We start from the raw sequence: 13,811 nt of genomic DNA, 5'->3' as shown, positions 1-13,811 counted from the left end.
TTTTACATGGATGGGCCTTCAATTCCTGATTGTTATTTCTAAGCATGGTATATGTCACTTGCTGTTAAAAATTGCCAAAAAGAAAACCCCTGTTCAGGTGGTATGCCAAATGCCTTCTTAAAACGCTTGGCCAAGCGATATCCTTGAAAATATTGTTTAGTAAATCGCTTCAGGATGGCACGCTTCCGGATGACTCGAAAACAGCACTAATAAAACTCTTACATAAATAAGGAAACAAGAATTGCATAAAAAATATCGACCAATTTCTCTGACTTGGACAACATACAATATTTTCGAACACCTAATCTATAAGCATGTAATCGTTTTTTTTTGATGAGCATTGCGTCTTGACGAACGCTCAACATGAATTTCTGCAGGGCTTTACCACAGACACTCAATTATTAGAATATATTCAAGATTTTGCAAAACAATAAATAGTACAAAAGAAAGCGACGCTATGTTCATGGATTTAAGTAAAGCATTCGACAATGTAACCCACTGCTAATTACCTTACAAATTAAGTTTTTTACTCACAAAAATAAGCTACTAAAATGAATACAAGCATGCCCAACCAACAGCTCCCCATAAGTTAGGATAAACGACACTTCCTCCAACTTATTACCTGTCGCTTGTGGCGTTCCCCAGGGATCCGTGCTGGGTCCTCTGTTATTCTTGCTTTATATAAATGATATTGGCAGTAATGTATCTGGCAAAATTAAAGTTTACATGGGTGACTGCACACTATACGATGAAATTGCCTTACCGGAAGATCAAGTCATGCTAAATAGCGACTTTGGCAAAATAATTCGAAGATGCCATCAATGGTAAATGTCTGTTAACTATGAAAAGACCGTCTGTGTGATAATAACACGAACGGAAAAGCCCCTTCTCTTTTACTATTTACCCCGGAACACTCATATTTCTGAGGTATCTCACTATACATATCTCGGCCATACACATATCTCACAATCTCCCCTGCTGAAAGCAGATAATACAATAGTTCGTCCAACTTTAAAATATGCAATGATCATTCGGGACCCCTACACAAAAATAAATATAGAAAAATTAGAAAGAATTCAAATGAAAGCTTTCCGATTTATCTACAATTCTTATGGTCCAATTTGTATAACAGTTCTCCTTAAACGTTGTGCCTTCTCTTCGATTAGAGAACGAATCGTGCTTCCCGATTAAAATTCTTTCTTCAGCTAATGAGTGGCCACTATTATACTGATACCTCGCACATCTTAACACCCTTAACTGGTTAAGCTACTCGTCATAAACAGTCTCGAACAGGAAACCCATTAACACTGCATAGCAATTGCTTCAAATGTTCTTATCCTACAAGAACAATAGTTGATTGAAATAAACGTCCTGATGAAGTCATTACACTAAATTCCTTATCCAGTTTTCAGGCGCACAAACATTCTTGGCTCAATCGCACATCTTTTCTTCGTTCCTTTTTTCATGCAATCTGTCCTTTTTGCATGTTGAATTGAAGCATCGGCATCATTGCTTGAATAGTATGTTTGTATGAATGTACTTGCATTTTCCCACCCTGCTAAGATCTTGTAAAAGATCCCTGTATCTGTGAATAAATTGTCTGAAGAAATAAATAAGATGGGAGGAGGCAAAAAGAAATAGAAACCTATCGACTCGCGTCTATAGACAGACTCTAGACTATGTATCAACAGAAGAACAAATCTATAGAAAGGCAGAGTCGTCTATAGAGAGACTCTAGACTTTGTGTTAATAGAAGAACAAATCTATAGAAAGGCAGAGTCGTCTATAAGAAGTGTGTTGATTTCTATAGAGAGAACTCTTTTTTTTAAGGGATGGTAGTAACGGGAGTAAGGATTTTTTTACGGCACGCCGGCCCCTTCTATAGTGCTGCAACAACATTGAAATCAGTTGATAGGCTGCTTCTTTTATGCGAAAGGCTGGGGACGTCCCTCCACACGTCGAAAGCTGCCGTCTGCGTGGCAGCTTGCGAAACAGTAATCTTTACCGGGAAACGTATGCGGGGGGCTCCACGTGCTTGGTATTGTTGTCAGGAGTGCCTTATACTCAATTAAGTGGTTCGGATGATGTTTGTATACTTGTTCTTTATTGAAACGTTCGCTGTTTGATTTGTTGTGTGCTTGATTTCAAATTATGCATGTACGGTTCGTTTTACTTAGCTGACTAATTAAAGATTCTGCCTTAAGGGGGCACGAAGCATTGCTCCTGGGCCTACACCGCCGCCGCGATCGGCCAACATTTTTGCTGACGGATGCGGACACAGAAAATGCAGACGAATTAGAGTTTACCAGATTCGCTGTAATTATGTACGACGATTACGATATTCTCTGATGCGAAATTTGAGCTCAGCATTATACGAGTTTTCGATTCGCGATATGCTGAGACAAAGAACTTGAGACCGAAATCACCTCACCAAGTGACAGTGGGCCAGCGCCGTCAGCGCCTTCGCAGAGGGAGGGGCAGTATGGGGACGGTGCCATGACGAGCCGCATCGGAATCAGCTGCGGAAGAAGACGACGAAGGAGGCAGCAGTGGCACGAGCACGTTCACGCGGTTGCGCCGAGGGGCGGCGACGCTCTGGCCAGGATTGGCCAACTAAGTGCTGCAGGCTCAGCGTGAGAGCCGCCGTAGCCCAATGGACAAGGCATCGGTATTCTAAACCGAGGATTGCGGGTTCGAGTCCCGCCGGCGTTGCACTTATTTTGCGTTCGGGCTTCTCGTTTTTTTCATCTTTAATCGTCATCTGCGCCACTTAAATTTTTTAGTGAAGCAAAGCACAAATAAGAGCAGATGCCGTCTCTTACTTTTGCTACAGCCGAAATGTTGATGAAGCCTTCTACATGGCTCCTTCGGTTCTTATGTGTCCTTTGTACTGGAAGTCTCACATTTTAAAGCTTATTTTTGTACTGAATTTTTGTCATCTGCGTCGCCATGCATATTGTTGAGAGGGATAAAGTAAGCAGCATTCGCATTTTTATGAGACAACAGAGTCAATGATTGAACTGTCTCGTAAAGAAACTTCTATGTAGTTCGCCTTCGGGGAGCTAGCTTTGTTCACCTCAAACATACATGACGATTCCCGCTTCTTGCAATCTCAGAACCACTCATCTTGTTCGCCGATTCTTGTTGTCGTCGTCGTAGACCTGAGTTTTTGTAGCCCATATCCAAAGCTGAAGATTGGCGATGAATTGCGTGTTTAATTTGGGTGTATAAAAACTAGGGAAATAATAATTTGAACATCGCTACTTTTCTGAAACATTTCTCTGAAAGCGAAAAGAGAGTTGCGAAACACAACGCAGGCATAGCTTTTTTTCATTCTCATTTTTTTTTCTGAATACATGTTCGATGTGCACCCCGAAAAGAAACGAGATGAGGCCTGTCGGAAATGCGCTGTGGAAGTTATTTGCAAAGAAAAAGCCCTGAAATTCACCTCACTATATAATTAGGCTGCAGACGAATGCGCTGTTCGTAAATGCTTTTTTGTTAGCCTTTTGTAGTTTTGTGACATTCTTTTTCCCCGGCATTTCGGCGTGTTTAAGCAACTCTTCAAACAAAATATTCACTGGCGGTGGACTAGTTGCAATACTAGACGGTGATTACCCACACTGGCTGCTCAACACCAATAGTCCTCTTTATGGCTGCTCAGTATCAACGTAAATCATGGTGCATTTTCATTGTTACCTACATCAACTATGACGCTAAAATCAACAGTCCTGATTGATCGCTTCCCGTAAAACATTCCCTATAGTGGAAGCGATAAAGAGAGCGCGTTATCAAATCATGTAAACGAGAAATCTAGACTATGCCCGAGTCGCCTACACTACATGCAGCCGGTTCGCTCTACGAAACGCGCTCACCTAATCATGAGCTATTGACGGAAAACATCCTTGCTAAAACTTAACGTTCAGTGTAGTTGTCGTGTAGTTGACGTGTGACAGACACCAAGGTAGGGGGAGACACCGCACACCGCAGAAACAAGCGTTACGTGCCTGGCGCTGCCGTTGAGAATTGAAAATGACGTGGAAACATGGCGCGCCGCCGTTGCGTGGCACTAAAATCTCGCAAGCTGCCACCCAGGGTGACGAGGGTGCGAGTGCCATTTTCCGAAAAGTCCGAGTAGCCCTTTCCCCTTTCATAACTGGGTCTCTCTCTCTCTCTCTCTGCGCGCCATGAGCGCGAAACGGGTTGCTTTTCTTTTCCATTTTTCTGTTTATTTTTCATGGATAAAGGAAAGGCATTGCTGCGTTGTATTACAAACAATGTGGGCTATCGTATGGAAATGAAACGCATACTTTGATGAGTTCAGTGTTTCCCAAAGCCGTTACAAGGCCCGTCAGTGGCTTGCGTCATTGCCAACGACGATGAGTAATACAATGCATTTCTGGCATATCTTCCAGCGTACTGCCAAGTGGGATACCTGCACACATGTTGGTGCAAGTTTTCTGTTCCAATCATAGGTCAAATAAACCTATACAGTAATTGCGTACGCATATGCCCGGCCCACAGGAATACCTCCTGCGAAGCACTGGGTGGGTTCAGATGATTTGGCACTTAATTAAGTGAGTGAGAAACTTTAGTGAAAATCATTAACCTTAATCCTTAACCTTAACTGCTGCAGCGTTGTAAACAAAGTCGAACAGCTTGAAGGTATCCTTCGCTCGCTGGACCCCGATATTTCAGTGTTGACTGAAACCTGGTTATATGATGATATGTATGATAGCCAATTTGTCCTGATGAACTACAGAATATTGCGCAAAGACTGTGACAGAAAAGGAGTAGGTGTAGCCATTCTTTTCAAACATTCCCTTCAAATGTTAAGAATGCCGGCACCTCGGGAGTACAAAGCTTTTTCTGCAACTTTTTTATTAACAATGTCAAATACATTCTAGGTGCCGCATACAGGCCCCTAACTCGTCGGTTGCAGACTTGGTATACTTAAGAAAAAACATGTACACTCACTAAAAAAAGCAGATGGATAAAGAAATCTTAACCCGTGATTATAACCTGCCGAATGTCGACTGGAGCACATTCCTGTCCCGCTCCACCACAAATATTCGTAGTGAAATCGTTGATATTGCTTTTATTTTATGCGCATTACTGGTAGGTAAGCATTTCACTAGAAGCGAGAAAGATTCGAATGGAGTTATCTATCCATTTTTTGTAGGTGCAAATATACAAGATGACGTCTCATGTATGGTCACAGACGGCATTTCAGATCACCAAGCAGTAGTATTGTCGCTGTGATGTTTCCCTCGCACTAAAAATGATAAATTTCAGCGTTAGCCGGATTTTTCTCCTAGAGATGACGCGTCTGTAATTGGTACGTGAGCATTTCATCTGGATAACCTTAAAAATAATACTGCTAGCATGTACGATGTGTTGCTTTTGTTTAAAGGCATTATATTCAACTGTCTACCACAGTTTGTTCTAAAGGTTGTGAAGAATGCTGCGAGTCGGAATCCCTGGATCTCTCGCGACTCGTTGCTCAAGGAACGCAAGCTTAAATGGCTTAAATGTTGCGCAAACCTGAAAACTTGAAGAAATAATGAAAGGGTCATTGAGGAAGAGTCAAATAATTTAAAAGAAGTGATAATAAATGAGAAACGGAATTACTTTAATGTACATACTTCTAGTTTTATGAAAACATTTCCACGAAGATTCTCGAGGACGATGACTCATTCTTCTTCCCTTTCCGATATGTCCATAATAGGCGGTAGTAAGATCCCTAATGAGCAGGTTGCATGTTGTGCATTTAACAATTTAACAAACGCGTTCACCACGCTCAGTTTTCACCAACACCCGGTCCCCCACCACGAAGCTGCGCTCCTGCTCACGAAACAAATCGCGCTGCTCTGTTAGTTTTTCCTCTTTGTCTCGCATGGATTTTGCAAAATCAGGTTTGAGCAGTGAAAGCTTTATGCATGGCTGGCGCCGCAAAAATAATTCTCCTGGTGACTTGCTTGTCACACTGCTCGGTGTGTTCCGGAAGGCCATGAGAAAACTATCAATATTTTCCTGTACTGTCGGCTGCTTACCCGAGGGCTCACGCTCGAGCCCCTGTTTCAGTAAGGCTTTTTTCACGGTTTGTACTGTTCCTTCTGCAGCACCATTGGACGCTACGTGATAAGGAGGAATACGAACGCGCTTTACACCGTTGGTGCTCATAAATTCTGTAAACTCCTCTGAGGTGAACTGTGGCCCGTTGTCACTCACCAATATTTCGTGCAAGCCATAAGCAGCAAAAGCACCCCAAAGTTTTTCCAATGTTTTTTGTGCAGAGGTTGACGACATCGGCCATACTTCTATCGATTTCGAGAATGAGTCGACCAATACCAGAAACACGTTCGTACCCTTCTCTGCAAAATCTACATGGACGCGTGACCAACACTGGACGGGGTATTGCCAAGGGTGAAGAGGAACCGGCCGAGAAGCTGGCTGAAGTGCTTGGCAAATTTTGCACCTCTAAACGTACTGTTCAATGGCCAAATCGATTCCTGGCCACCATACAAAACTCCTCGCTAGCATTTTCATATGGCGGGTGCCAGGGTGCTCCTCGTGCAGCATGTTTTGCACGCGGTCCCTCAGCAGCTCCGCAATTACGACTCTTACGCCCCACGTCACGCAGCCCTGCTCTAGTGACAGCTGATCGCGGCGAACATAGATTTCAATTCATCTGCCTGCTGTCTAGGCCACCCGTTTAGCGTATATTGTGCCACGTGGCATAGAGTTAAGCTTCGCTTCGAGACCCTTGCAATCTCCTCAGCTGTCAGCGGGAGACACTGAAAGACTGAAATGCAATTTGATGTCTCGTCGTTCACCGGTCCTGGTTCGGGCAGCCTAGAAAACGCGTCTGCGACTTCAACATTTTCTCCTTTCCTAAATTTCAGCCGGTACCTGTAAGCTGCGAGGCTTAAAGCCCAGCGTTGCATACACGCGGCAGCGGTAGTCGGGATACGCTTATCGATCCCTAGTATAACGAGCAGTGGCTGGTTGTCTGCATATATAGTGAATTCTCGGCCGTACAGGCACCGCTGAAATTTCTTTAGGCCAAAGATTTACGCCAGGGCCACGCGTTCGCACTGCGCGCATTTTTTTTCTGCTTCCGACAGTGCACGCGAAGCAAGAGCAATTGGCTTTTCTTCACCTTCAGCAGTTTTGTGAAAGATAACGGCTCCTAAGCCATATGACGATGCATCGCAAGGCATTGCGAGCGGTTTCTTGACGTCATAGATTGCGAGCACCTTGCTGCTTGTTAGCAAGTGCTTCGTATTTTTAAACGCGGTGCTGCACTCTTTTGTCTAGGACCATTTTTGTTCTTTTCTAAGTAGCCGCTAAAGCGGCTATGCTACTGTCGAAGCGTTCTTGAGAAGCTGACTAAAAATTCCACATTCCCAAGTACGCCTTAAGCTCTGTAACTGTAGTGGGCTCGGGAGCTTGTAAGATTGCGCTCTTCTTTGTGTCGGTAGTGTAAATGCCTTGCTCAGTCACTGTGTGACCCCAAATATGTAACCGATTTTCGGAAAAAGCGGCATTTATCCAGGTTAAGCGTGATGTTCTATTCACTGAGGCGTTGCAAGACACGTTCTAGTGTCTCCTGGCAGTCACCGATATCTGTCTCTGTGACGATAACGTCGTCAATATAACACCCTACGTGTGGGATGCCATGAACTACCTCGTCCATCATTGTCTGAAAGACAGCGGGTGCAGTTGCCACCCCGTAAGCAAGGCGCCGAAATTCGAACAACCCAAGACTAGTGTTTACTGTCAAAAATGGTCGTGACTCCGGAGTGATTGGCAGCTACTTGTACGCCGAAGAAAGGTCTAGTACACTGAAGAACTTTCCTCCTGCTAAGGCAGTGTACAAGTACTCTGGTCTGGGTAGGGGGTAATGATCTGTTTTGAGAGAGGGGTTTACTGTAGTCTTGTAATCCCCGCATAACCGGACACTGCCGTTTTCCTTCACAACTGTGACAAGTGGCGTAGCCCAGTCACTTCGCATTACAGGACGCAGCACGCCCGTTTCCACATGTTCTCGCAGCTGCCGCTCAACATTTCCTCCAACGTAAAAGGAACTGGTCAAGCGCGGCAAAATACAGGAACTGTACCCGGTTTCATAACAATCTTTGCTTCAAAGTTTTGAATTGTACCAAGCTTTTTAGAAAACACGGATGGGTACTTCTGTTTTAGCACCGATGCTGTTTTCAACTGCAATCTTGCATATTTTTACCCAGTCAAGCTTCAAACGTTGTCGCCCATTGTCTTTTACAACAATCACTGGTAGAGTCATGCACTGATTGTTGTACTTAACCACCACGTCACACTGCCCTTTTAGCGGTATTTGCTCCCCAGTATACGTGCGAAGCGACATTTTGCATGGTTCACATTTGACGTGCGGAAATTCACACAGGTACACTTGCTCCGGGACAATTGTGACAGCCGCTCCCATGTCACTTTGCATATTCAGTGTACGCCCTATTATTTCCACACTTACTCCATAAGATGATTGGTTGGTGTTCATGACATGGTACAGTTCCTGCTCCGAGTCCTCGTCAGAACACTCGAGCGCATGCATGTTTTTCGGCTTCGCTCTAGCAACTGGGCACATGCTTTTCAAATGACCTACAGCCGAACACTTGCGACAAATAAAGTTTTTGTGCCAACATTCTTCCGACGAGTGTCCCCTGCCGCATCTTGAGTATTTTTCCTTTTTGAGGGCTTCAATATGCTTAGGATTAGGTGGTATCTGATACTGATGTCGTCGGCTTTTCACGACCAGCACGGGTGCCTCTCGTTCTCTTGACCGCAGTTGTTCAGTGTCTCGCGCCGCTAGTTCTTTATCCAGGGCGATTTTGCAAGCGCCAACAAATGTCAGCTCTCCTTCAGCAAACAGAGCACGCTGGGTCTCTTCGTTCCGTATGCCAGCAACCAGCCTATCTCGGAGGGCGCCTTGCAAAAAGTCACCGTAGTCACACTTCCTGACTAAATGTTTAAGGTCCACGATGAACCCCTCCGCGCTTTCGCCCTGCTGTTGTACGCGCCGGTCGAACTTGCATCGTTCTGCTATTACGGAACTCCTGGGGCTGTAGTGCTCCTTCAGGAGGCGTTTAACTTCTGCGTACGATTCTTCTCCCGGGGCTGCCGACACAACCAGACTTCTCAGTACTTCGTAAGCCTCTGGTCCTGTGACTGTCAAAAAGACGAGAAGGCGCTTTGCGTACGTCGACGATATCATTAGCCGTTAAGAAATGTTCAAAACGCTCTAAGTACGACTCGAAGTTTTGCGTTTTCGGGTCGAACTCGGACATCTTTCCCAGTGGCGGCATTTCGACAGAAGTAGATATATCCGTTACTCATCAGTTTGGCGTTTCCTTGCTTGGACGTGCTGCCAGCTCCAAGCCCCGTTGTCGTTCCTTGTGGCCGAGTACTTCCTCAGCAGGGGTGTTCGGTGGGCGGTGCCGTACTTCGGGAGCACGTGCAGCGCCTTGAAGCTGGACGAAAACTCTGCTCGCTTGCTTCCGTTCGTGTCTGTCCACCCGTGTAGGCCCAAGGCCGTCGCTTACGTGGGTATTGCAAGATCCTTGTTGTCAGTTGTTTTAACGTCATCACGCAGCCAAACGGGGGATGCAATCAAATTATTCAGTGCCGGCGTACACATGCATATATAAATATATTGTCACAGTCGGTAATGTGGAAAGAAGACAACGCTGATGGTGGTCTTAGAGACGACGAAGAAGCGTTTAGCAGTATCGATGCTCTACGTTTGTTGGCTCAGCCATTAAAAGCCACTTGCAAACAGACGAACGCTTCTTCCTTCCCGTAACATCATTGGTGGATGTGCGGGGTAATCACTTGACCAAGACGGAGCTCCGCAGCGGACGTAACATGGCCGCCATGTCATCCGAAGGAGAGAGTTCAACGGCGGCCCCGGCGTCGCCACCGACGGTCATCCTGGCCCAGCCTCGCGACCCTGGCATGTTTTCCGGGATTGACAACGTTGACGTCAACGACTGGTTACAGAATTATGAACGGGTCAGCGCACACAACAGGTGGGATAACACGCTTATGCTGGCTAATATAATATTCTACCTCAAGAAAACAGCACGGGTCTGGTTCGAAACACATGAAGAAGAGATTACGAGTTGGGACCAGTGTAAACAGAAGCTTAGAGATTGGTTAGGCAAACCCGTTGGCCGCCAACGTGCTGCGAAGAAGGACCTTGGGACCCGTGTACAGACGTCCACTGAATCTTATGTGGCGTATATCCAGGACTGTGGTTTACACTGTGGTCTACAAGTTGGGTCGCCTACATCAGGACGCCTACAGCCTGTCTCGTCATCCCGTCGATGTACCGGACGGTTTAGTGGATGTCGCACCGATCTGCGTTCTTTCGCTCTCAGCCTTGCAAGACATTGGCGCTGAACAACGACGAGATGAGTCGTTACGCCCCATTATCGAACGCCTGTTCTCTGCTCCGTCTGACCCATCCCTTCACATGTTCGTACTACAATATGGCATCCTGTATCGCCGCAACAAACACCCCGACGGGCCCGAGCTCCTAACCGTCATTCCGTCTCATCTGCAACAGATTGTACTGCAGTAACTGCACGACGTTCTCACCGCTGGACACCGTAGCGTCACGCGGACCTATGAACGAATTCAGCGACGGTTTTTCTGGCCCCGTCTCAACCGCTCCGTCCGGCGCTATGTTGCCGCGTGTGAGTCATGTCAATACCGAAAAAGACCAGCTGTGCCTCCTGCCGGACTGCTGAATCCCTTGGGTATACCGGCCGACCCTCTTTTCGCGTTGGCCTTGATCTCCTCGGACCATTCCCTATATCCAAGGACGGAAATAGATGGATTGCCGTCGCTACGGACTATACAACTCGCTATGCCATTACTAGAGCCCTACCGACCAGCTGCGCTACAGACGTCGCTGATTTCTTGCTTCACAACGTTATCTTGCACCACGGTGGACCTCGTCAACTTCTCACCAATCGTGGCAGATACTTTCTTGCCAAAGTCATAGATGGCCTACTTCGATCTTGTGCTACTAAACACAAACTTACTACCGCTTACCATCCTCAAACTAACGGTCTTACCGAACGCCTGAACCGCACAATAACTGAGATGCTAGCTATGTATGTTTGCTCCGATCATCGCGACTGGGACATTGCTCGACCATTTGTCACGTTCGCCTACAATTCCTCGCGCCACGACACAGCTGGCTATTCCCCCTTCTATCTTCTCTTCGGCCGTGAGCCAACTTTGCCTTTCGAGACACTCCTCTCGACCACGCTCGATTCGCCGACAGAGTACACTCGGCATGTCATAACCACAGCGACAAAAGCACGCCAGATTGCCCGCATTCGTCTTTCTGCTTCACAGACACGCCAGAAGTGCCGTTACGACCAGCGCCATCACGACGTGCATTATGAACCAGGTGCTCTTGTGCTAGTCTGGTATCCAACTCGGCGTGTTGGTCTTTCGGAGAAATTCCTCTCGCGATACTATGGCCCTTACCGCATCCTTCGCCAGGTGACCCCTGTCACATATGAAGTGTCTCCGCTGGATGCCACGGTGCCTTCACCTCTCTCTGACATCATCCACGTCAGCCGTCTCAAACCTTACCTTTCTCGGACAGATGAGCCGCACCAATCAGGTGCTTTTTCCGACGGGGGTGATGTCACAGTCGGTAATGTGGAAAGAAGACGACGCTGATGGAGGTCTTAGAGACGACGAAGAAGTGTTAAGCAGTATCGATGCTCTACGCTTGCTGGCTCAGCCATTAAAAGCCACTTGTAAATAGACGAACGCTTCTTCTTTCCCGTAACAATACATATATGTATATATCGCTATGTGACGTCACATGGATCATGGCAGTTAGCCCGCCCAGTGCACATGCGGCATGACGTGCTGCGCTATCACACTGAGGCAAAGACCTTCACACAGAAATCACCTCACCATCTGACAGTGGGCCAGCGCCGTCAGCGCATTCACAGACGGACGGGCAGTATGGGATCGCTGGCATGACGAGCCGCATTGGAACCAGCTGTGGACGAAGACGACGACGAAGGCAGCGGTGGCACGAGTGCGTTCACGCGGTTGCGCCGAGGGTCGGCGACAATCCGGCCAGGATTTGCCAATTAAGAGCTGCGGTCTGAGCGTGGGAGCCCCCGTAGCCTAATACGCGTATATATAACACACTTTCAATGAAATATTCATGTGCTGGGGCCTGAACAATGCTCTCATGTCTAATATCCATACGCGTTCGCCACACACTGTGCATGCACAGAAGCATTAACAGATCGACAGGCACTCCCTCTGGTTCCGCGCATGGCAGGAAGCGTATTCCAAAAGCACATAACGGCAATTCCTTTTTAAGGCTACGTTTTAGAATATACCACAAAAACACTGCGTCATGACAGTCCAAAAAGATATGCTCAATCGTCTCCGGTTTTTTCCATATAATGCAATTCACAGACCATGGTACAAAAATGCCTTTGCTTTGCAGCCACGGTTTCACTGGGAGAGTGCCTGTATGTAGTTGAAAAATGAAAAATTTTTCTGCGCACAGAGTGATCCTCCTGATTGGCTAAGGGCTTTGGACAATGTGACCAGCCTACATCGTTCTTATCACACCACACTCATCCGGCATTGACTAGTTGTTTTTATGGTCATGTAATACTCACATTGTATTTTCTTTTGCCAAGCCGGTAATAAAAAAAGAAGGCCCCGTAGCCTCATGGACAAGGCATCGGTATTCTAAACCGAGGATTGCGGGTTCGAGTCCCGCAGGGGTTGCACAAATTTTGTGCTTCTTGTTATTTTTTCTTTAATCATCATCTACGCCAGTTAAAATTTTCAGTTAAGCAAAGCACGAATAGAGCACATGCCGTCTCTTACTTTTGCTACAGCTGATATGTTGATGAAGCCTTGTACATGGCTTCTTCGGTTCTTATCTGTTCTTTGTGCTTGAGGTCTCAGATTCTAAAGCTTATTTTTGTACACAACTTTTTTTCATCTGCGTCGCCATTCATATTGTTGAGAGAGTTAAAGTCTACAGCATTCGTACTTTAATGAGACAACGCAGTCAATGATTGAACTGTCTCGTAAAGAAAGTTTAATGTAGCTCGCATTCGGGGAGCTAGCTTTGTTCACCTTAAATATAAATGACAATTCCCGCTTCTTCGAAGCTCAGAACCAGTCATCTTTTTCGCTGATTCTTGTCCTTGTTGTCATTGACCTGAGTTTTTGTAGCTAATAACCAAAGTTGACGATTGGCGATGAATCTCGTGTTTAATTTGGGTGTATAGACTAGGGAAATAATAATTTGAACACTGACACTTTAGAAATTACATTTCTCTGAAAGCGAAAAGGATATTGCGTAACATAACGCAGGCATAGCTTTTAGTTTGCTTTTTGTCTGGGAAAATGTTCCATGGTGCACCCCGAAAATAAACGAGATCACACCAGTCGGCCACGCGCTGTGGAAGTTATTTACACAGAAAAACCCCTCAAATTCACCTGAGTGTATACTTAGGCTGCGGACGAATGCGCTGTTCGGAAATACTTTTTTGTTAGTCTTTTGTAGTTTTTTTACATTACACAGCTTTAGTATAGCGTAACGCAGCAAACGCAAAGAGTTCACGCTAGCGTTAGCGTTGCGTGAACCACACTGCGCATGCGCTGTACGTAAACGCTGCTGGAGCTCTTAGGTACGTACGCTATTTTCAGGATTTAGCGGTGAACGCTAACGCACGCAAAGGGAGCCTTACGTACGGCAACGTGGCGGT

At 46.1% G+C, this 13,811-nt stretch overlaps 1 non-coding gene and 1 pseudogene across 1 annotated transcript; one reads left to right on the top strand and one right to left on the bottom strand.

Moving 5' to 3' along the window:
- The first annotated feature begins 2,639 nt into the window (after window positions 1-2,639).
- Window positions 2,640-2,714, top strand: TRNAR-UCU (transfer RNA arginine (anticodon UCU)). Its single transcript has one exon. It is a non-coding gene; the product is annotated as a tRNA-Arg (tRNA).
- A 5,459-nt stretch (window positions 2,715-8,173) lies between these two features.
- On the bottom strand, window positions 8,174-9,341 carry LOC142566652 (uncharacterized; annotated as a pseudogene).
- Between the last annotated feature and the right edge of the window lie 4,470 nt (window positions 9,342-13,811).

The sequence above is a fragment of the Dermacentor variabilis genome, unplaced genomic scaffold (genome assembly GCF_050947875.1).
Source record: "Dermacentor variabilis isolate Ectoservices unplaced genomic scaffold, ASM5094787v1 scaffold_13, whole genome shotgun sequence".
Lineage (NCBI taxonomy): Eukaryota > Metazoa > Arthropoda > Arachnida > Ixodida > Ixodidae > Dermacentor > Dermacentor variabilis.
This window is presented reverse-complemented; position numbering and strand designations above follow the sequence as displayed.